The 19,080-nt window shown below is 34.6% G+C and overlaps 1 protein-coding gene across 7 annotated transcripts in view; it reads left to right on the forward strand.

The window, feature by feature from the left end:
- LOC150108596 (uncharacterized) overlaps window positions 1–19,080 on the forward strand; it is a 220,890-nt gene that overhangs the window by 78,296 nt on the left and 123,514 nt on the right. The gene's annotated exons all lie outside the window — the stretch shown is intronic.

Consider the following 19,080-nt stretch of genomic DNA (forward strand, 5'->3'; position numbering starts at 1 on the left):
AAATGATTACTTGGACAACGTATCCCTCTGCAAAGTAGTGAATTAACTTGGACTGTCTAAAATTTTTTGGGGAACAAATATTAAAGTATTTTAAAAAATGCATAAAAATTAATCATGTATTTCGAATAACATGAAATCGTTATTTTAAATTTAAATAATTTTTTTCTAAAAATATTTAAAATGTTAAGCTAATTTTTCTGTGTAAAGGTATGCTTACAAATTCACACAAGCTAGGAGTAATGCTCAAAACTCGACTTGGTAGTAAATAATTACATTTAAAATAGCAAATGTAACATTGTATTCATGTCTAAGAATTTAAATACTATCATTATTAGAATGCAACTAAGATTTATAAACCAGTGGCTTAACTGCACTAAATCTGATACATTAAAATTACTGGTAGTTATGTACTTAAATTTAGTTTCCAAAATTATAGTCTCTGTAGTTTTGAAATTAAGGTTTGTATCCGCGTGTATATTTACCGGCCCACTGAAACATTAACACACACACACACACGTTGGATTTTAAATTGCATTCGTGGATAAGTTGTCAGAACTGATGCAAGTAATATACCGCCGTAGAACAAAACTATAAATAGTAGTCGGCAGCAATTATACAGCTGACGTTATTTGGACATCGTTTTATCTTCAACAGACTTGGGTCTCATAATTTGAGAAATACTAACCTAAAGTTATAATAATGTGAAGGGCTAGTTCATAATTACATAAATTATTTTTCTGATTTCGATCCCACTGCACTACTGCGCTCTAGAATTAGAATCTCCTCCTTAAACGTGGATTAACAACTGATACGTTAATTGCTATTAACTAAAATATTGACAGTAATCTTATACTTGCGTATGTAGTGTGTGTGGTAATGTAATGCATAAAGAGATATATGATTATAACTCTCAGCTCTGTCCAATGGATGCTTAAATAATTCTCCAATAAATAACTATACTCGAAGTATCAAGTTCACATATACATACAGTTCATCAAAGAACACATTCGCATTCTAAATTTCTGAATTATAACACGCGCGTACAATGCTACGCACGCAAGCAAAATGCTGTTCGTAGAACACAGCGAACTCTGGTTGCCAAGTTTGTTACCAACGTGATTTCAAATAAGCCTGAAACTGTTTTTTTTTTTTTTTTTTAGGCCCTTAAATGTCTCAAAGGGGTTAACCAAATGGAAATCCGCATCCGGACCGCCAACAGCTTTATCATGGACCGCAGACTTTGATTTGAACTTAAAATTGCTTTATTAACAGTTTAGTTTATTTTTCTATTTTTTGTACTATCTCATATTTGAATGTAAAAAGTTAATTGTCTGTTCGTTTATCTGTACGTCAGTCACCGAATGCATAAATATTAGCATATTTAATTATACATCTGGAAAGAATTAAGACGTTATCATTTTAATTATTTATGCTTTGAGTTACACTAAATATTTTTAATTATCTGTTGGAAATTTTATTATTTTTACGAAATATCGTAGTACTAATAGTTACTCCCTTCCCCAAACTTTTAAGAAAAACTAATGACTAAAATCCATAATACCGTACGGTAGAATTGCTACACGAATGACTCGATAAGTTCCTTTTTCGTGCTTGTCCTAGAAAGGATTCAAATCTCCACGTTGTATTGTTCACGTATGTACGGACACATACATACTAATGTGATCGTTGCTCCCAGAAACAATCATTCTTATGCTGCTCAGACAATTGCTTTATTATTATAACTTCTAAGACGTTCAGTTCCTCGACTTCAGCAATTTTTGATCCTTGTTTCACGAAACCTCCTGGCTTTTGATGTTCAACTAGCTGTAATTCAACTGTGACGTGAAAACCGAAGTCTGTGATTTGTATTTGCTGACTGGTAAATAATGGCTCTAATCGATCGGTATTTGAGAAACAGTGAATTGTGTGTACGCATGGATTATAGTAGTTGCTTCACCTAATGAAACTTTAAAATGCCTTCTAGACGCAGATTTGAAACTAAACTAATCTCATTTTGGAAGGTATGGAGTTATTTTAGCAAATTTAGCAATTGTTCATTTAATCTAATTTCATTTTTAACTATTTAAATAAACATTCACAATAATTTTTGTCATTTTTTTATTGAAAGGGCGAGCGTCCTTTATTTTATTTTTTACACGTCTTCATTCTCGATCTGCTACTGACTTCTTCACAACTTAAATCGTCAGCAAAGGAGACGCTTTATAAGCATCTTTCAATCGATTCTTTGAAACTTTCTATTCCTGTCTCGAAGAACTGCATGACGTGTGCAAACATTTTTTAAAGAACAATTTTATTCTCACACCCATCCTTGAATGTCTTGAATTAAAGTAAAATTTTACGTTTGAGTGATCTGTGTGTGGCTGAGGGGGGGGGGGGGTCATTCTTTCTTGGTGGTTGGGAGGACTTCGATTGATTTTTAGATTTCCAGGATTTTGTGTATTTTGAATTTCTAACTTGATTTTGAAGATAATCAACGTGTTCAAAATGGCTGTGATGTGAATGAAATTATAATAAAACGCAGATGTATGTGATCCCTGTGGGTCATGTGCAATTCATTGGTACGTAAAGTATTGTAATACCTATCATCATTAGAAGTTTGGAGGGGCAAATTTTTTTTTTGTATGATTTATCAGTATTTCGTAGTTGCATTCTTATAGTGTCATTCGTTCTCAATAGTTGTACCTAAAACTTTTTTTTACATATACACTAGACGTAATTTCGTTTTTTCCTCATCTTGCATTTGAAACGATCCCAATGAAAAGAGTCAACAAATTTTAATTTTAAAAGTTAAATCTCATTCAATTTAACCAATCAAGGAGAAGATAATACAGCTTAAATTCTTTTTGCCAGTAAAAATGGAATTAAAAACTCAAGCAATTTATAAAATACAAGAGTAGTTTAGTTCAATAAAGAATTACTGTTCTACATTCTAAGCAATATATGAAATGAGTATTCGTGGACTTTTTAATTGTTTACTTATAAGCTGAAACGGTTCATAGTAAATTTGATCGTCGATATTTGTTTCGAGAACTATAACAGCTTGTTAATGAAAATTACTTATTAGTGGCACTTGATTTAAAGAAACTTTGTCCTATACACAACTTTATTTTGCAACTTAAAATGGCCTGAAACGATTAGACAAATTTGAAAAGATCCTAAATGTCAAATATTATTAAATTCTACCAGCTGGTATGGAAATATGAATCATTCAGCCAATAAAAATGGGCTGATTGAAATTAAATCATATTTTTATGCATATAAAGGACATATCTAAGAGAAACTTGGAAATTAATCTTATCATGATTAATTTCCAATAATAAACGCTTTTATGGGTTTTGTTGTTTATCATCCAACAATCGTGGTCATTACAGCCTGAAAACAAATCCGAATGTAATTATCTCAACTTTCCAGGTATTATCATATCAGTATTTCAAGTGATGAGTATTCCTGAAAGTACAACTTTCAGGAATTTCATACTATACCCACGAAAGTTGTAAACCTACAGTTACATTACTACTGTGAGCAACTCATATTTCACACCCCGGATGCATTGTTCTACAGACTAAACATGGAACTTTTGCAAGACACTTCGGGCCTCCAATAGCGGGACGAAGAAATCCGTTTCCCTGTTAAGGATATTCACGCATCCATGCTTACAACGGAATAAACCAGCGGCTGGTGAGTTGGAGAGCGGATAAGCTAATCATGAGGCCAATCAGACTGACCAATTAGTACTAATTGGTTTAAAGTGCTATTTGCAGTGAGTCTTGCTCTCCAAATTTTAATCTCGCTTGAATCAATTAAATGAAGTATTACACATGTAGTGTGATATTTAGCTACTGTTCGGATCCTTCATATTCACAAAAATATGCATTTGCACTATATTTGTAATAGAAAAAAAAAATCAACAGGCCTTAGTTTTATTTAGAAGTGACTTTAGAGTAGAATCTGGCGAGATTTACTATCTCGCTCTTCGACGAGCAGGTGATTCCTTAACCCCAAACTTTTGCTATAAACATTTTGCTATGAAATTAAGGTAGTTTTCCTGCTCGATTAAAGGTTACCGGTGTTGCCAACTATAATTCCATGTTGCATGTGTTACTCATATTGGGCTTTACCTGCTCTGAGCAAACTTGCTATGTTTTTGGCTAGCAAGTTGCTAGGCAAAAATTGTAGTCAATCTCATATTTGAGAGATTTTGAATTTGTGGAAAACGTAATGTTCTAGAATATATTTCGCTGATTATTTTGACTATACAATATTTGTAGATCAGTAAGATTCAACTTCCCTCTAATCGGATTTTATCGGGTTGGACAGCGAAGTTGAAAATAGAACTATTATGACGGTGGAGCTTAGCACTAAGCTGTTGTTATTGCATACATTTCAGCTATTATTGAAATTAAGGTAGTTTTCCTGTTAATTTTTTCTTGTTTGCCATCTATTCAGATTAGTTTAAGAAAATATTCAATTATTTTAAAATATATTTAATTTAGCGTTCTCAAAACAGATTTTTTTTTTTTTTTTTTTATCACGCGCTAAATTATATAGCCAAACGGTTCCCAGTACGCTTGACCAATAAGGATTTACTGACCACATTCCTAATACAAGGAGCGAGGATCCAATAACAGACCAACCTTCTGAAGGTCAACGAAGAATAGAACAGCTAGGGAGTTTATTCACACATTTTCTTTCTGTACCACCCTTCCTGAATACGCAAACTCATTTTTCTCCTCAGGCGTCAGTCACATCACTTTGCGAGTGCGAACACTACGGTAGATCCATTCAGACAACGACCGACACCGCGTACAATTGATCTAAAGTAGCCGTTGTGCACAGATGAGAAAAGGTGACCCTCGACATCCTCTTTCCTGTTTGCCACACATGAATTTTTTTCTTCAAACAATAAAGCAAAAGTAAGAAAGCGTTGCCTAGCGACACGCCTTGCAAGGTACACGTTACCATCTCTGCCGGGAGGAAGTGCGTGTTCGATGTAGAACGCTGAAACCGATGACTGTTGGTAATCTTCTCTCATGCAGCGCAAACACGTGCGAATCAGGAAGTATTCCTGAAGTTCCGCCTGTCGTAGATCACCCTCTGTGATCCCAGAACTCGGTGATTGTTTATTACTTGACCTCCCGTCCTATCTGTGACAAGAAGTTTAAGTTAGTAAAAGGCGTGGCTCTAGCGGCTCTCTTATGTGGATAATTTATAGGTGAAACTGAGAGAAATTAAATATAAAGATTTATTAACTAACGTAAGCGCCATGGTGTGCGTGTTATTACATGCGCCTAATGTTGAATCGGGTTTGTATCGCAGAAGAGGGTTTTGTAAGGTTATATGCCGAGGAGAATTAATGGTTCTTCTAATATGTACACAATTCTGAAAACATTAGCTGCTTAGCAGGATCTCCTTCTTTCCCATCTTTCAGTGTATCTCTGACTTTGAAAACATAGCTAACTGCTTAGGCTATCACACTATCACACAAGTACTTCTTGAACATAAGCAGTTTATCATAGGATGCCATTCCATTGGGATCAGCGACCGTGTAGATCAATGATTTGGCTACTTATTAAATCCTAATCCGATGCTAGTTTATTAATTAGCGTTTTCGTTTGATAACAAGTTCAATACAAGTTTGTTTACTTTTTAAGTACCGTGGTTGGAAGCAGCTCGCATTCATTTGTAGATTTTTATTTCGTAAAGAATGTAATTAAACGAAAAAAAAAAGTTCCTGAAATATGCAAGGCATCTTCGTTTAAATTTCCTTCAACAGATGTTCTTGAAAGAAATTTAAAACGGTATAATTGATAATTAGGACCTTAATGTTCAGCAAGCATTTTAATTGTTTAGATATGTACTGTATAGCACATGCTTTAGACCTCCAAAAAGAACTAGTTCGTTACGAAACTATCATGATGTGAATATTAAAATATAAACAATGATCGCAACTTTAATTCGCGGTGTGCAATGTTGTTGATGTTTGCAGATTGTTTTCAGCTAAGTCATTTTAGACGGACCTCTAGAAGTTGATAAATGGGTTGTCGTTCAAACATTTATTTGGCTAGGCTATCATATACAAAGACACACACACTGGCAGTGAAAGAATATTTATTCGTTCACTGTAACACCAAGGAGCTGCACCACACAGGACTTGGCACATATGTTGATATAATTGTACATCATATTGCTCATACGGTACTTATCGGACAAAATAAAGATAAAAATGTAAATACACACTTATTTATCATCTGATGGAACATTTATGAAAGAAATAGGCATTAAACTTGATATTCAACTTAGTTCTTTACACAAATGATGTATTCTACAGAACGTCCTGATTCTCTATGGACACGGATCAAAGCTCTAATACCTGTGGTCTACTTCTATGATGAAATATTAGTTGAAACCAATGGCATTGGCATAATCGTTTAAAACGTATTAGAAAGGAGGTCGACATTGTCAGCATTCAAGAATATGCGAGTAGAGCTAATTTATGGTGATAGGGTTGCTTGCATGTTCTACTAGGAGATTTGCGTGTTTTGCAGGATGTAAAGCTAGTTTCCAGGACAAAAATGTCTTATTCTCTTTAAGCAGAAGGGAGAAGAAATGTTAGCAAAATAGGTGTTGAATGCTAAAATAACTAGGGAAAATATCACAAAAGTTCAGGGCTAATACTGCAGATAGGATCTACAATATTAATCCTGAAAAATAACGAATTAAATAGGAAGGAAACATTAGAATAGTCTTTCCTCTTTAACTGTTGATAGATGTAGTATTCATGAATGGGCAGGTAAGTGTAAGGTTTTGAGATTTGGTAAGCAACGATGGGATGCCAAGTATAATTTCCTTTGGTGGGAAATTATACTTGGTATAATTTCCCACAGAAGTAGAGGAGATGAGAGATCTAGGTGTGGTGGTGGACAAGCCCCTGAAATTCAGGGGCCACATTGCACAAGTTGTGAAGACATCACATCGAATAATGGCAATGATGCGGAGAGCCCTGACATGCAAAAATAGAGAGGTTATGATTCCATTGTATAAGGCCTTGATCAGGCCTCATATAGATTATTGTGCACAGATTTGGTCGCCGGGTTTTCATGGTGATGGGATATGTTGGAAAGGGTACAGAGAAGATTCGTAAAAGTACTCGGTGATCTTTGGAATGTGGAGTACGAGGACAGATTGAGGGAATGTAAGTTGCAGAGCCTCGTGAATAGGAGTAAGAGGGGGGGGGGATATGATTGAGACACCTAAACTGGTCAGGGGTTGTTATCAGGTAGATATGGAAGAGTTTTTCATAGAATTGGAGAGGGAAGTGGAAAACGAGGCCATTGCTGGAAACTGTATAGGGAGAGTGTGAGCAAAGGGGTGAGAAGTAGGTTCTTTGCATGGAGGGTGGTTAGTGAGTGGAATGTATTGTCTGAGTTTGTTGTGAATGTGGACACATTGAATCAGTTTAAGACGAGGTTGGATAAGCATTGTATGCAATAGTGAGTACCTTCCACGACGAGTCTGACTCCATGGAGGTCGGGTGTTGATAATAATAATAATTCAGTATATCCGTGAAGATAATATAATATTCAGCCTCTATCTTTCCCACTGCTGGATGAAGGCCTCTCCCATTACCGGAGGAAGGGTCTACTTCGGCCATGGGCTACTCCATATTGGGAGAGTATGTGTGTACATTTGTATGAAAGACAATCGAAACATCCATGCTCACCTACGAGGTGATTCGAACCTGCAGCCTTTTGGCTGGAGAGCGAATACACTAACTACTTGGCCTACCCCGTTAGGGTACATAACAGGAATTTGATGAAATCTATTCCTCTGAAAATTAAGGATTTTTAATCCAGTCTTAAAAATGTCTCTACTGCATAATAGCTATGACAGTCTCCGTATAGCTCAGTTAGTATAGACGAAGCCTTTAGTTCGGAAAGACCGGGGTTCCATTCCCGTCTATGACGTATGGAACTTATATCTGGTCGCTTTCCACTGAAGGTGAATTAGCCGGTCTCATAAGGAGGTAGGGGGTTTTCCATCCAGAAACTCTATTTCGACCCTTAGAACAGGCAAACCGGTCCCGTGAACACACAGATTTGCAGTCATAAAAAATATATACCTAATCCCTTATTAGGAGGGCTCAACCCCCCCCCTCCCAAGGGATGGGGAAGAAAGGGGGAACCCCATACGAATATTATTATTAGCTATGGCATTATCGGGCCAAAATTCTTTCTAGGAACTTTAAGGACTTTTCAACTGAAAGAGTAAGTTAGCACAAGGAGATGTTTCCTTTCTGGAAACTAGTATTTTAGTTTGCAATTAGCATACATTGCTAATCCGTTTCGCGTGAGAGTACAGTCAGACCTGTGATATGGTATACTGATGAATCCGGTTTAAAGCAGTGTACCATGAGATTACTGTTCAGTTTAGTGTTGAGATCCTGCTGCTGAATGAGAATAATATAGGCATATGCTTCATAAACACAAAGCTTGGATTAGGTGAACCACCGTTCCTCGTTTTGGAGAAAATGCGTAGCAATAATAGCATTCATTTTTTTTTTTTTCACAAGTCTCAAATTTTATCCTGCATTTACGAACTTTATTGTTCACGTCCTAAATATTCATAAACTTTTTGCTTTCAATATAAACGCAGTGGAAGAAACTGTACTCAGTAATACACAAATTGGAATGTTAAAACAAATCACGTTACAAGGGTTGAGCTTCACTCCTTATAAAAATAAGAGAAAAGAATGCACCAAAGAATTTATGATCGGTCCAACTCTAAACAGTGTCATCTTGGTAGCTTAACGTGAAACAGCTAAAAGTTGGTTTCCTAACTGAAAAAAAAATGTTAGGAAAGATTAGCAGATCTAAAAAGTACTCTATCCCATAAAGGGGATAGACGTAGCCCATCAGATCTGTTTAAGTTGCGATAATGGAGTAAAATTTTTATGAAGGTTTCTTGCTTTGTCTCAGTGAACAGTGTTTAGTAGAGAAACCATGCTCAGCAAGTCCAGACGGTTCAGGCTCATGATGTTTAATATAAAACGTATGGTCTTTAACGAATAAATGCAGACTCTCCAGTTTGTCCATAATAAGATAAGCCACAAGAGCAAGGAATCTGGTAGATATCTGAAAACAAAGAAGCGGAAGCTTATCCTTAGAAGCTTCGGTTATAATGATCCAAGGCATTAAATTCACTTCTTTTAATAGTTATAGTTTAAACTGATAAGTACAAATTTAAATAACATAAGACTCTAAACAAGTTATAACCGAACAGTTATTTTCATATATATAACTGGAGAGGCCCTGCTAAGTTGTTACCCATGACGTTAAGCATGCCAGAAGACTCGTAGGTTAGATTCTATTAGCGAGTAGATATATATATTTTTTAATAATTTAATCTTTTGGTGTGGCGCAATCAATTTTTATTTACAAAAGATAATCGGGTTTTTAATCCGTAGGTTAATAAAATCTAAAACAGAAGCCATAAGTACATACAAATACCAGTTAAGATTAAGAACATCTTTTATCCTTCATCCCGGGAAACAGATTCAAATTCGGCAAACGGTGTGAAGTTAACAGGCTGACGACAATTTCCAAAAAATAAATAATGCTGACTATTCCTTTCATAGAATGAGTGTTAAAGGATTATTTTACATAGTGATGATGGTATAATATACTCAAACTTGTCATTTAACTTGATTAATGTTAAAAGGGACGGGGGACTCTCCTAGGTGCTTATTTTTGGAAAATGGTATGGACTCCTTTTGTTTGAAACTAAAGGGACGAAAATAGTATGTAATCGTTCAACGAAAATCAAAAAGGTGTTTGGTTATCTCATACGGACACAAAATTAGTTGGCCTCAGAGAGGGACAAACTTACCGCCATTATCGCAACCAGCTACTTACTGCGCTTGCGAAAAATTGGCATTGATACCGTTAACGTTTCGGTAATAGCAATAGTCTGCATGGCTATGTCATTTAATAAAATTCTATCCATGCAAGGATATAAACCATAGCATCTCTCATATACCGAGATGAAACTGATCTATCGCTTAGATTTTAAGAGGCGTATCCGTTGTACACAAAACATTACAGTTCAAGAGTCGTCATATGTGAGCAACCATTTTCACCAAAATCCAAGTCAGAATCTTAAATGAATGCTTAAAGAAAATGCCCCACTATGTGCTGAATGTCTTTCCAATTGTAATAGAATATCTTGTAGTATTCGGTGCTGTTTTACTTCTGTAATGATTTTAACGAATTAAACTCTTAGTACAGTTTGAATCATTGCATCCCGCTCCATATAGTCATAGTTTTATCTTTGTCTTTTTTTTTTCTTTATCCTAAAACTTGGATGATTGCTCCTTTTTTTTTTTTTTTTTTTTTTTTTTTTTTTTCCCCAAGTAGGCAATAAGCGAGTTGCATCACAATGATGACTAGTCATAGTACTGTCCATTAGCGATATGCAATGTATAAGCCTTACATCCGGTAGATGTATTTTCTTGTTTGCTTAGTCTATTTCACATAAATACAAACGTCTTAACTTTTAAATATAATTATTTTATTTATTTTATTGTTTTTCGGGATGTCTTTTTCTGTCCGGTTTCGTGAGCTGAAGGTCACGGCAATTGGATTTTATTATTCCTCGCGTTTAGACGATATATTTGTGCTCAGCATGTTTTGTGACGCAGATTTTTCTCATGGTCTGAAAGGGGCGAAATCTCTCACATCTTGCGTTAAAAAAAAATCATTCCGAAGCATTTTAAAAGAAAATCTTCTATCTAAAGAAAGATTTCAGTATCTTTTAAACTCTTCCCCCGCCCCTTACCTTTATGTGAACGCCAGATGCATAGTAGTTTATAGCATATCAATGGAATATGCAGCCGTTCTACTGATTGACCACTTCACTCAAATTCATATGGCTTATTAGCAACATGTGGAACCGAAGTATTTGTCAGGGGATATTTCGCTTCTCCCCTCCCTTTAAGAAATTAACGGATTCGTATGCGATAATAGTGTTCCGTGGCGCGAAGGTGGTTTCGCTAAGTCGCTAGGGATAAACAGACCTGAATTGAAATTTCCTACGAAAGAATATTTTTTAGTAATTTCTCTAACATCTGTTAAACGAAAACGGGATTTCCGCCTTGAACACGCATACCGAATGAATATTTCAAAGAAAATAATTCCATTTATTCTCTAAAAGGAGTAGACTTTTCTCCCCCACTAATTTTGGAATAACCCGTCTCCATCCTTCAAATCATCCGTAATATCTTAAGCTATCAATGAAACAAGGCTTCTTAAAGAGTACGGCAAGTAACCGATGTCATCTCGCTCCCCGAAACTTTAACAATTTGTAATATTGCGAATTCTACGGTCGATTAGGCATAATTCATTCGATAACGGTAATTCGATAATGGCTTAACATTTTAATCACCAAGCCTAACGATAGTAAATTTATGTAAACATAATAGCCTTGTTTTGTGGTCGGATGGTTTTATTTGGTGGGAGAAAAGATGAAACAGATCTAATTTGGTTTGAAATGGTCAAAGAATTTTCTTGTCTCTTTACCAAGATTCGAATCCAGGACTTTTCGAAATGGTATATATCATTCTTCCAAACCACGCCATTCGACTACAGTGTAAGTTTCGTATGTCTTCCTAGTAATATAATACAAACTATACAAAAATGAAGACTTACTTTTGATCAGATCCGTTTGTGAAAATTTAATTGTCAAGGTTAGTATAATGAACCCTGTATGAGAAAATTCCTTTTATATAGGTCTCCTATTAAGAAACGACTGACATGTCCTTTCGTAGTAAAAACAGTTTTATTGATTTAGTAATTTTCTGCAACTACATTATGCTTTAATGATAAGTTATATTTTAATCTGTTCAATAATAGCATCGTTCTTGCGAACCTTGTTTTTATGAATTGCTTTTCGAAGCCCTCTTTTCATCTATCATTTGTATTGATTGGTGGTGTTGAAGTTTGTTTTGTCAACAAGGAATTCTAATGCTACGCGACGTAAATATTGAAATGCTGGTTTGTTTACAATGCACGGTTTAATTTCTACCGCAGTAGCGTGCTCAGTTTTAGTGTACAGTATGTTCATGTTTGTTGACGCATGGCTATGGAGACGGTATAATTGCTATTGTATAGAAGCGTGTCCAGTGAAAAATTAAACCTGTCTCTCGAGTACTTGAGGTAGTCAACAGAAATGTAGTTTTTAATGTTCATAACTCAGCAGTATTTTTTATTTTATTTATTTATTTTGTAAATCTTAGCATTTTCTGGGAAATTACTAATGATAAATCTTTTGGTATTCCATTTTTAATGGAAAAAGAACAGATTCATTCGTAACGAAATCGACCAGTCACAAATATTACTATACGTCCGAAAGTTCTGAAGTGAACCATTATGTTATAAAATAAATGACGTAATGGATCACTTTACTCAACTATAAAATAATGATCGTTTGTTTATAATTAGTTACAGCGCTACGCAGTAGTTTTGAGCACCGCCGAATTCTGTCAGTAGGTGACACTTCTCTAATATTAAAACTCGCCCAACTATTCCATACGGCATATGCTACGACGAAGGCCAAGGATGCGCCTATATCAATTAGAACCTTCTTTTATACTACTAAAAATGTTATTTGATGTTAAATGATTTAAATTACTGTCAACTTATGAAGTAGACTACATACGTTTCACCGAATCAGCTGCATAACATAGCTGTATGAATGAAAACTTTGCTTCTGCTTCTTAGGTTTTTATTTGTCTTCCTCATCATCAGCTGCCTACACTATCTATCAATAATTGTCCGGACACCCCCTGTTATTTGAAGTTATGGGACATTCCAGGTTTGTTAATAACATAAAAACTGGTGTACGGATATTAGGAAGCAGTGTTTTCGTAGCAGTTGAATACAGGTGGTATGGAAACACGACGTGAAGTCAGTGACTTAGAGAAAGGTGTCATCGTGGACTGTCACATTGGTGACATGTCCATACGAAGCATCGTCACTCAACTGGAACATCCAAAATCAACGGTTGGCAATGTGATCAAGAAATGGAGACGTTCTGGCATCACTAGAGCAGGAAAACACCCAGGGCGGCCGCCAAAAATGAATGATAGGGACGGGTGACACGCAATAACCGGCTAATCGGTACAGACCATCCTTGATCTGTCTCTGAACTCAGTGCTGCTTTGATGGAGGAATGGAGACAAATTCCATCTGTCAGCCGCACATTGGTGAAAGCCTCCCTCAAAGGGTGCAGGAGATGATCAAAGCCAAAGGTGGACACACCCGATATTAGGATTCTCCTGCTGGTATCAATTGTAAATTGCTAACGTAGACAATTATTAGTAGATTGTAAATCTTCAACAATAGCTTTATTTTTTAAGCGAACAATTAATGAGTTTTTTTCTTTCGCTGGGAAATACGTCTAGCTAGTGAATCTGCTTAAATGAATAGCCAGAAGGATTGTTTCAAGTTTGCCCCTTCACATAAAGAAAATTTGGTGTGTAATTACTTAAAACAATTTTCTATTACAATCAACTTCGCACTCAAAACTTTAACATTCATTATATATTACACCGATGCATATTTTAATAATTCGCTAAACCACTGTGAACAGTCATCACTGCACTATAGATTTAATTATACTGTGTAAAATGAATTGCTGTGCAAGTTTAAATGTTCCAAATAGAAATAGTTTATATGGAGAGTGGGGGGGGGGGGGTGGAGGATCGAGGATACTATAAATGCCATTACTTTCCGATCAGTTTGAATTATCCTGTGGAATTTGATCATATCTGGGAAATTTCTTGTATCGTTACCTCCGCTAAAATGTGTTTCGGTATTGCTTTTCCTATTCTTAATCAATTTTACTTCACTACAAATGCGAAACGAACGGAAGCTATTTTGTGCCGCGTTACATCAGAAAATAGCTTCTCATGAAAGCAATGCAGTTTAGCACAGATCATTTCTTGCAGCTAAGACCGCTGCCTTTTGCATCTTCAGAATTCCGCGTTATTGGATCTATTCGGGAATGCAATTCCATTCTCCCATAAAATGATAGCAAAAAGTCCAGGAGATGTAGATGGCAATAAAGCAACATTTATGTGTACATAATATACTCTTGTGTGCAATATGCTTATTACTCTTCAATGTGATTTTTATTTGTAGAATTAATGTTTTTTTAATATTCGCATTTTTTTCTCGAAAGTATTTCATCATGTTGAACAGAATTTTCGAACTTAGTAGGGTTAGCTTAAATTTTTTTTCTTATAATGTAATGCACTATCTACTTGCCATTTCTATTGCGTCATTTTTACAGACAGCGATGAAAATAAAGGAAAGATGCTTTGCATATGGAACACAATATAAACGCCAACCTTGCATAAAAAGTTAATGCATAGCATATTTTTCTTGATAAAAAAAAAATGCAAACTTTACTGTTTTTGTGCCCGTCGAATGTCATAAGTTGAGATTTACATCGCAAAATTCCAAGTAATAGACTATTGCACTTTTATGTTTTTAAGCTTTTGTATATTGATACAGTATAGTTTTTGCGATTATGTGTAAGCAAGGGAAATATTTTTTGGGCTGGCAAGCCGCTTTTAGTCGAGGCTGAATATGGAAACCTTATTTCAGTATTTTTGTTTTATTTATGATACTTGAGAATCGTTAAAATAGTACCTTTTACCTTGAATGAAGACAACTTTCGGAAGTTTTGTCTAAGAAAAAAAAAAAAAACATGCGCTTGTGAGATTAAAATATGGTGATATTGTGAAGTATTCCAAGAAAGTGAAGTCAGATGTCTGCATAGTAATTTTTGCGATATTTTAGGCAACTCCGGACATAGATACAAAGTATGACATCATAAAAGTTCAGGGAAACATTGTAGGGATTTTTATTGCTTGAGTTACATGCTTTCGACAACTGAGAAGCAACTAATAGAAAATAGTTCATTTGCCGAAATTTATCCTCAAGGATAAATTACATAATCCAGCATTATTTAAATCTTTGTTAGCAGCTTTTTTCTAGGTTATCTTATCTTTAAGTCACTTAATTTTTCTGAGATATTAACTGTATTCGGTTGCAACCATGTTGCTTTTAAATGCCTGTTTTATCAAATCTTTCCTGATTTTATATAAAATATCATACCACTGGAAAGTCACCTGTTCTTATAGAGAATAAGTGTTCATTTAAAAAAACAAAAGTAACTTTCTAGTTATGACTGTTTTATATAACATGAGGATTAGAGGCGTAAAGCTGATTTTCGATGATAGAACTTATTAAAAATCTATTTACTTTTAATTTTTCTTTATCATTTAATTAACATGAGAAGGTGGTTTCCCATGTTCCCCAATATGTTCAAAAAAGTGTCCAGACGAAATGTGTATTTTGATGTCACCCACAAACGTTTATTTTACTAGTGTAAAACACGTTTATGAACAAGTTTAAGCATGTTAACATCAGATAATGCATAAACATGTATTATCTGAGATCTTAAAAGGCTGAAATATCTAAGTTGGAGCGACTCAATTTTAACTGGTAAACGGAACTGCAAGTGTGTGGTTCAGCAGACTTCACGTCTTCTCCACCAACGAGAGATCAGTGGAGAAATCGTTCACAAACCACATCTAATTTAAGCAGTAATATCACAACAAAAACATAAGGTGATGTTCGACCACAAGCATGACCGCAAAATAATATAAAATTCTCTTCTCAATCAAAGCGTCCGTCCGTCCACACAAGGGAGGAACATAAAGTCCTTAACACAACCAAATGTCATTCATGTATTAGATTTTTGGTAATGAAAGTGTTGTGCCCCAAGGTAAGTTCCAGCAAGACATTGTTCAACGAGATTGATACATCTTCGTGAAGCAGTGAGGAGGAAACATTTCAAGTTGGAGTCTGGAAAGTGGATGCATTCCTCACGATAATACCAGTTCATGAGTTTCAACTAAACCATGTTCTGTGCAACTTTTGTTTTGTTCCTAAGGTTCTTGAAAGCGCGTGGATTCGACTGTTTTAATAAAAACTAAGGTATTTATTAGATAACCCCCCCCCCAAAAAAAAAACGAATGTCGATGTTTCCAAACATAACAGAATTGAACAAACCGCATTTCTGCAGAGAGGAAATCGCTTTGAAGGAAACTAAACTCTAAATCATAAATCTTTTGTGTAATCATATGCCACTTTAGTTATTGACTGGAGATTTTTTAATCCTTTTAATAATTCATGTTTGTTTGTGTACCTACTATTTAGGTGTTTTGATTTGTTTCTCCCTTTTATTTTAGATGTTTCTTGCCATATTTTTGCTATTTCTGTTGTAAATTTTATATCCTCCCTCTTCGCTAATTTTTACTTTTATTCTTTTTTTATGTAATAAATGTTGACTGTATTCCATCTGTTCAATATTCAAAACGCATGTAATATATTCCTGCTTCACTTCATAGTTTACCATATGACAAGAATCAATGAGAATATTATGACCAGTAATTTAACATGGTTGACGAATTTTTCAAGATTTGCAGAGATTTAAAATGACATTCATCAGCAAAAAAATTGATAGAAAAGATTTAAAAAAAAAAAAAGTAATTAACAAGTAACAAATTATTAGACTGAGTGCACTTCGTAATAGCATTTTTGTATAGTGGTTGATTTTATTGCTTATAACTGAACATATGAATTATATGCTCACAACAAACGTTTTTGGTTTGTCGTGAGCATATAATTTTTGTTTGCTCCTTAAAGCTGCAATGAATGATTTAAGAAGCGATTCCATTAAAATATTTGCAAAATATCATGCGTCTTACTTTTTAAGGTATGATCACGAAATTTGATGTTCTCAACCGCGGGGATTCCCCAACAAGCTCAACATGTGCATCTGAAATGGCAGGTCGCCCTGCATGGCGATTATTATCTGGGTGATCTTTCCTCCCACGAAATGCACCGACCCATCTTGCGACAGTGCGTTATGGTAGGGCACTATCATCACAAGCTTTCCTAAGGCCATGAATAACAGTCGCTGGAAGTTTTACCTAGCACAATCTGGACCTTGATCCAGGATCGTTGTTCTAATCTTGTGAGCATACTACCTTTAGAGCAGTGTTTCTCAAACTTTTTTCGACTATGGAACACTTCACAAATCCTGAAATTTTCGCGGAACACCTTGGTTATTTTGTAATGTATAAATTAATAATTAATTGGCAATTTAGCTGATTTTTTTATTATTAATCAATAATTGATAATTAATTCTTAATAATTGACACCAATTAAACCATCATTAAATTAATTTATACTGACAAATTAATTGAAAAATGAGAAATTCCAGAACTTCTCGCGGAACACCAGTGTTCCGGGTAACACCGGTTGAGAACCACTGCTTTAGAGCGTTGACTTTAACCTCTAACATTTACGTTGTAAATATTAGTGTTACGGTGTAAATACAGTGTTGCCACTATATTTACAACCCTCGTATATTTGATGCCTATACTTGTAGGTTATGCGTTTTCTCTTATAAGTGGAAGTAGTTTCGATTAGTCAATTTTTAACGAAAGAATGCACTTTTAATTGCTAGTTACGCTTTTATTGTGTGGGTACTTGACATTATTTTCTTGAAAATGTTTGCTTTCTAATATATTTTTCAGTAGTTACAAAGCAACATATATCTTAAATCAAATTCTAGGAATAATATCTTAAATGTGACAAAATGCTGTTGCTAATACACCAGCACAAGGTGATAGAACTCTGCAACTCTTTGTAGAGTTCCGCATTTTTTTTTTTTTAAGTTGAATGTCCAGTGCGTGCGTATACTCATACATATATATACAGTATATATAACTTAATTTTTGGTGAAAATATTGAACACAGTTACAAAAACGCGGGTTTATTAGCTATTCTAAGTGAACGAATGCATATACATTTTTCTTTTTTCATTCTTATAAAATTCGTGTGTTTTTCAAGTTTCACCAATAAATAATCGTACTTGTTTGCAGACATGTTACACGTATTGTAAATTATACGTATCTAATCCGCTAAGAGTACGGATCATGTTATAATTATGTCCTGCAATGTTGCCTTGTAACAATAGTATTCAAAGTACAAAAGCCTTGAAATCTTGACAAAAACTAATTTTAACGGTTGATCGCTAAGTTTCTGACAATAACACGTAATTTGAACAAGAGGTGGGGCGAATGTTTTTCAGGTGTTACCGGAAAGTAAATATTTTCAGAAAAGAAAAAATTATTCCATTACTTTTGTTTCTATATTTTACATCAGGTTTTTTTTTTTTCCATTACATTCGTGGAAATGTTTTAGCATTGAAGTAATCTGGCAAAATGCAATTTGGAAATATAGCAAGGTTGTAAAAAAATACAGAAGTAACACACCATGCAAGCATAAATTAACTGTTTTTTAATCAATTTTGTTTTTGTGTCAAAGCAGATAAGATCACTCATATGAAATCTGACTAATCAATTTCGATATCACATGCCTAACAATAATTCCTAAATTGGAGAAATTTGATTAAACAACGCGAAATTCAAATGATATTACATTTTTAACATTATTGTACTATATTACGATAGACATTTCCATATTGTCAAGCATTAAATTCGATGTGTAAACTTTGAGCCCCGTATTCAACAAATAAATAAATGGATAATATAAATAAAATAGGTAGCTGTATTAGAATGTTAAAATTATTGATTTAAAATGTACGCCACTCATGCGTTGTTTAATATCAGGTGATTTTAGCTGAACTTCGTTGGCGACTGTCAGTAACAAATCAAACCCAAGAATTACTCAGATTAAGGGAGTGATTTTACATACTGGTTAGTAGTAGTATAAATGAATATTTTAATAATTATAAATGACGCTGAAGTGATGCCAAAAACTGCATGAATGTTGAAATGCTACTGGTAATTAACACTTAATTGTGTGACCAATTTCTATAATAGTAACCCTGCCAACAAATTGCCATTAAAAAAAAAATCTTTTTTTTTTTTTTTACTTGACTGTGCATAAAAGATGCAAAGGT

This window comes from Typopeltis vanoorti, chromosome 3 (genome assembly GCF_054136105.1).
Source record: "Typopeltis vanoorti isolate ZY-2024b chromosome 3, IOZ_Tvanoo_1.0, whole genome shotgun sequence".
Classification (NCBI taxonomy): Eukaryota; Metazoa; Arthropoda; class Arachnida; order Uropygi; family Thelyphonidae; genus Typopeltis; species Typopeltis vanoorti.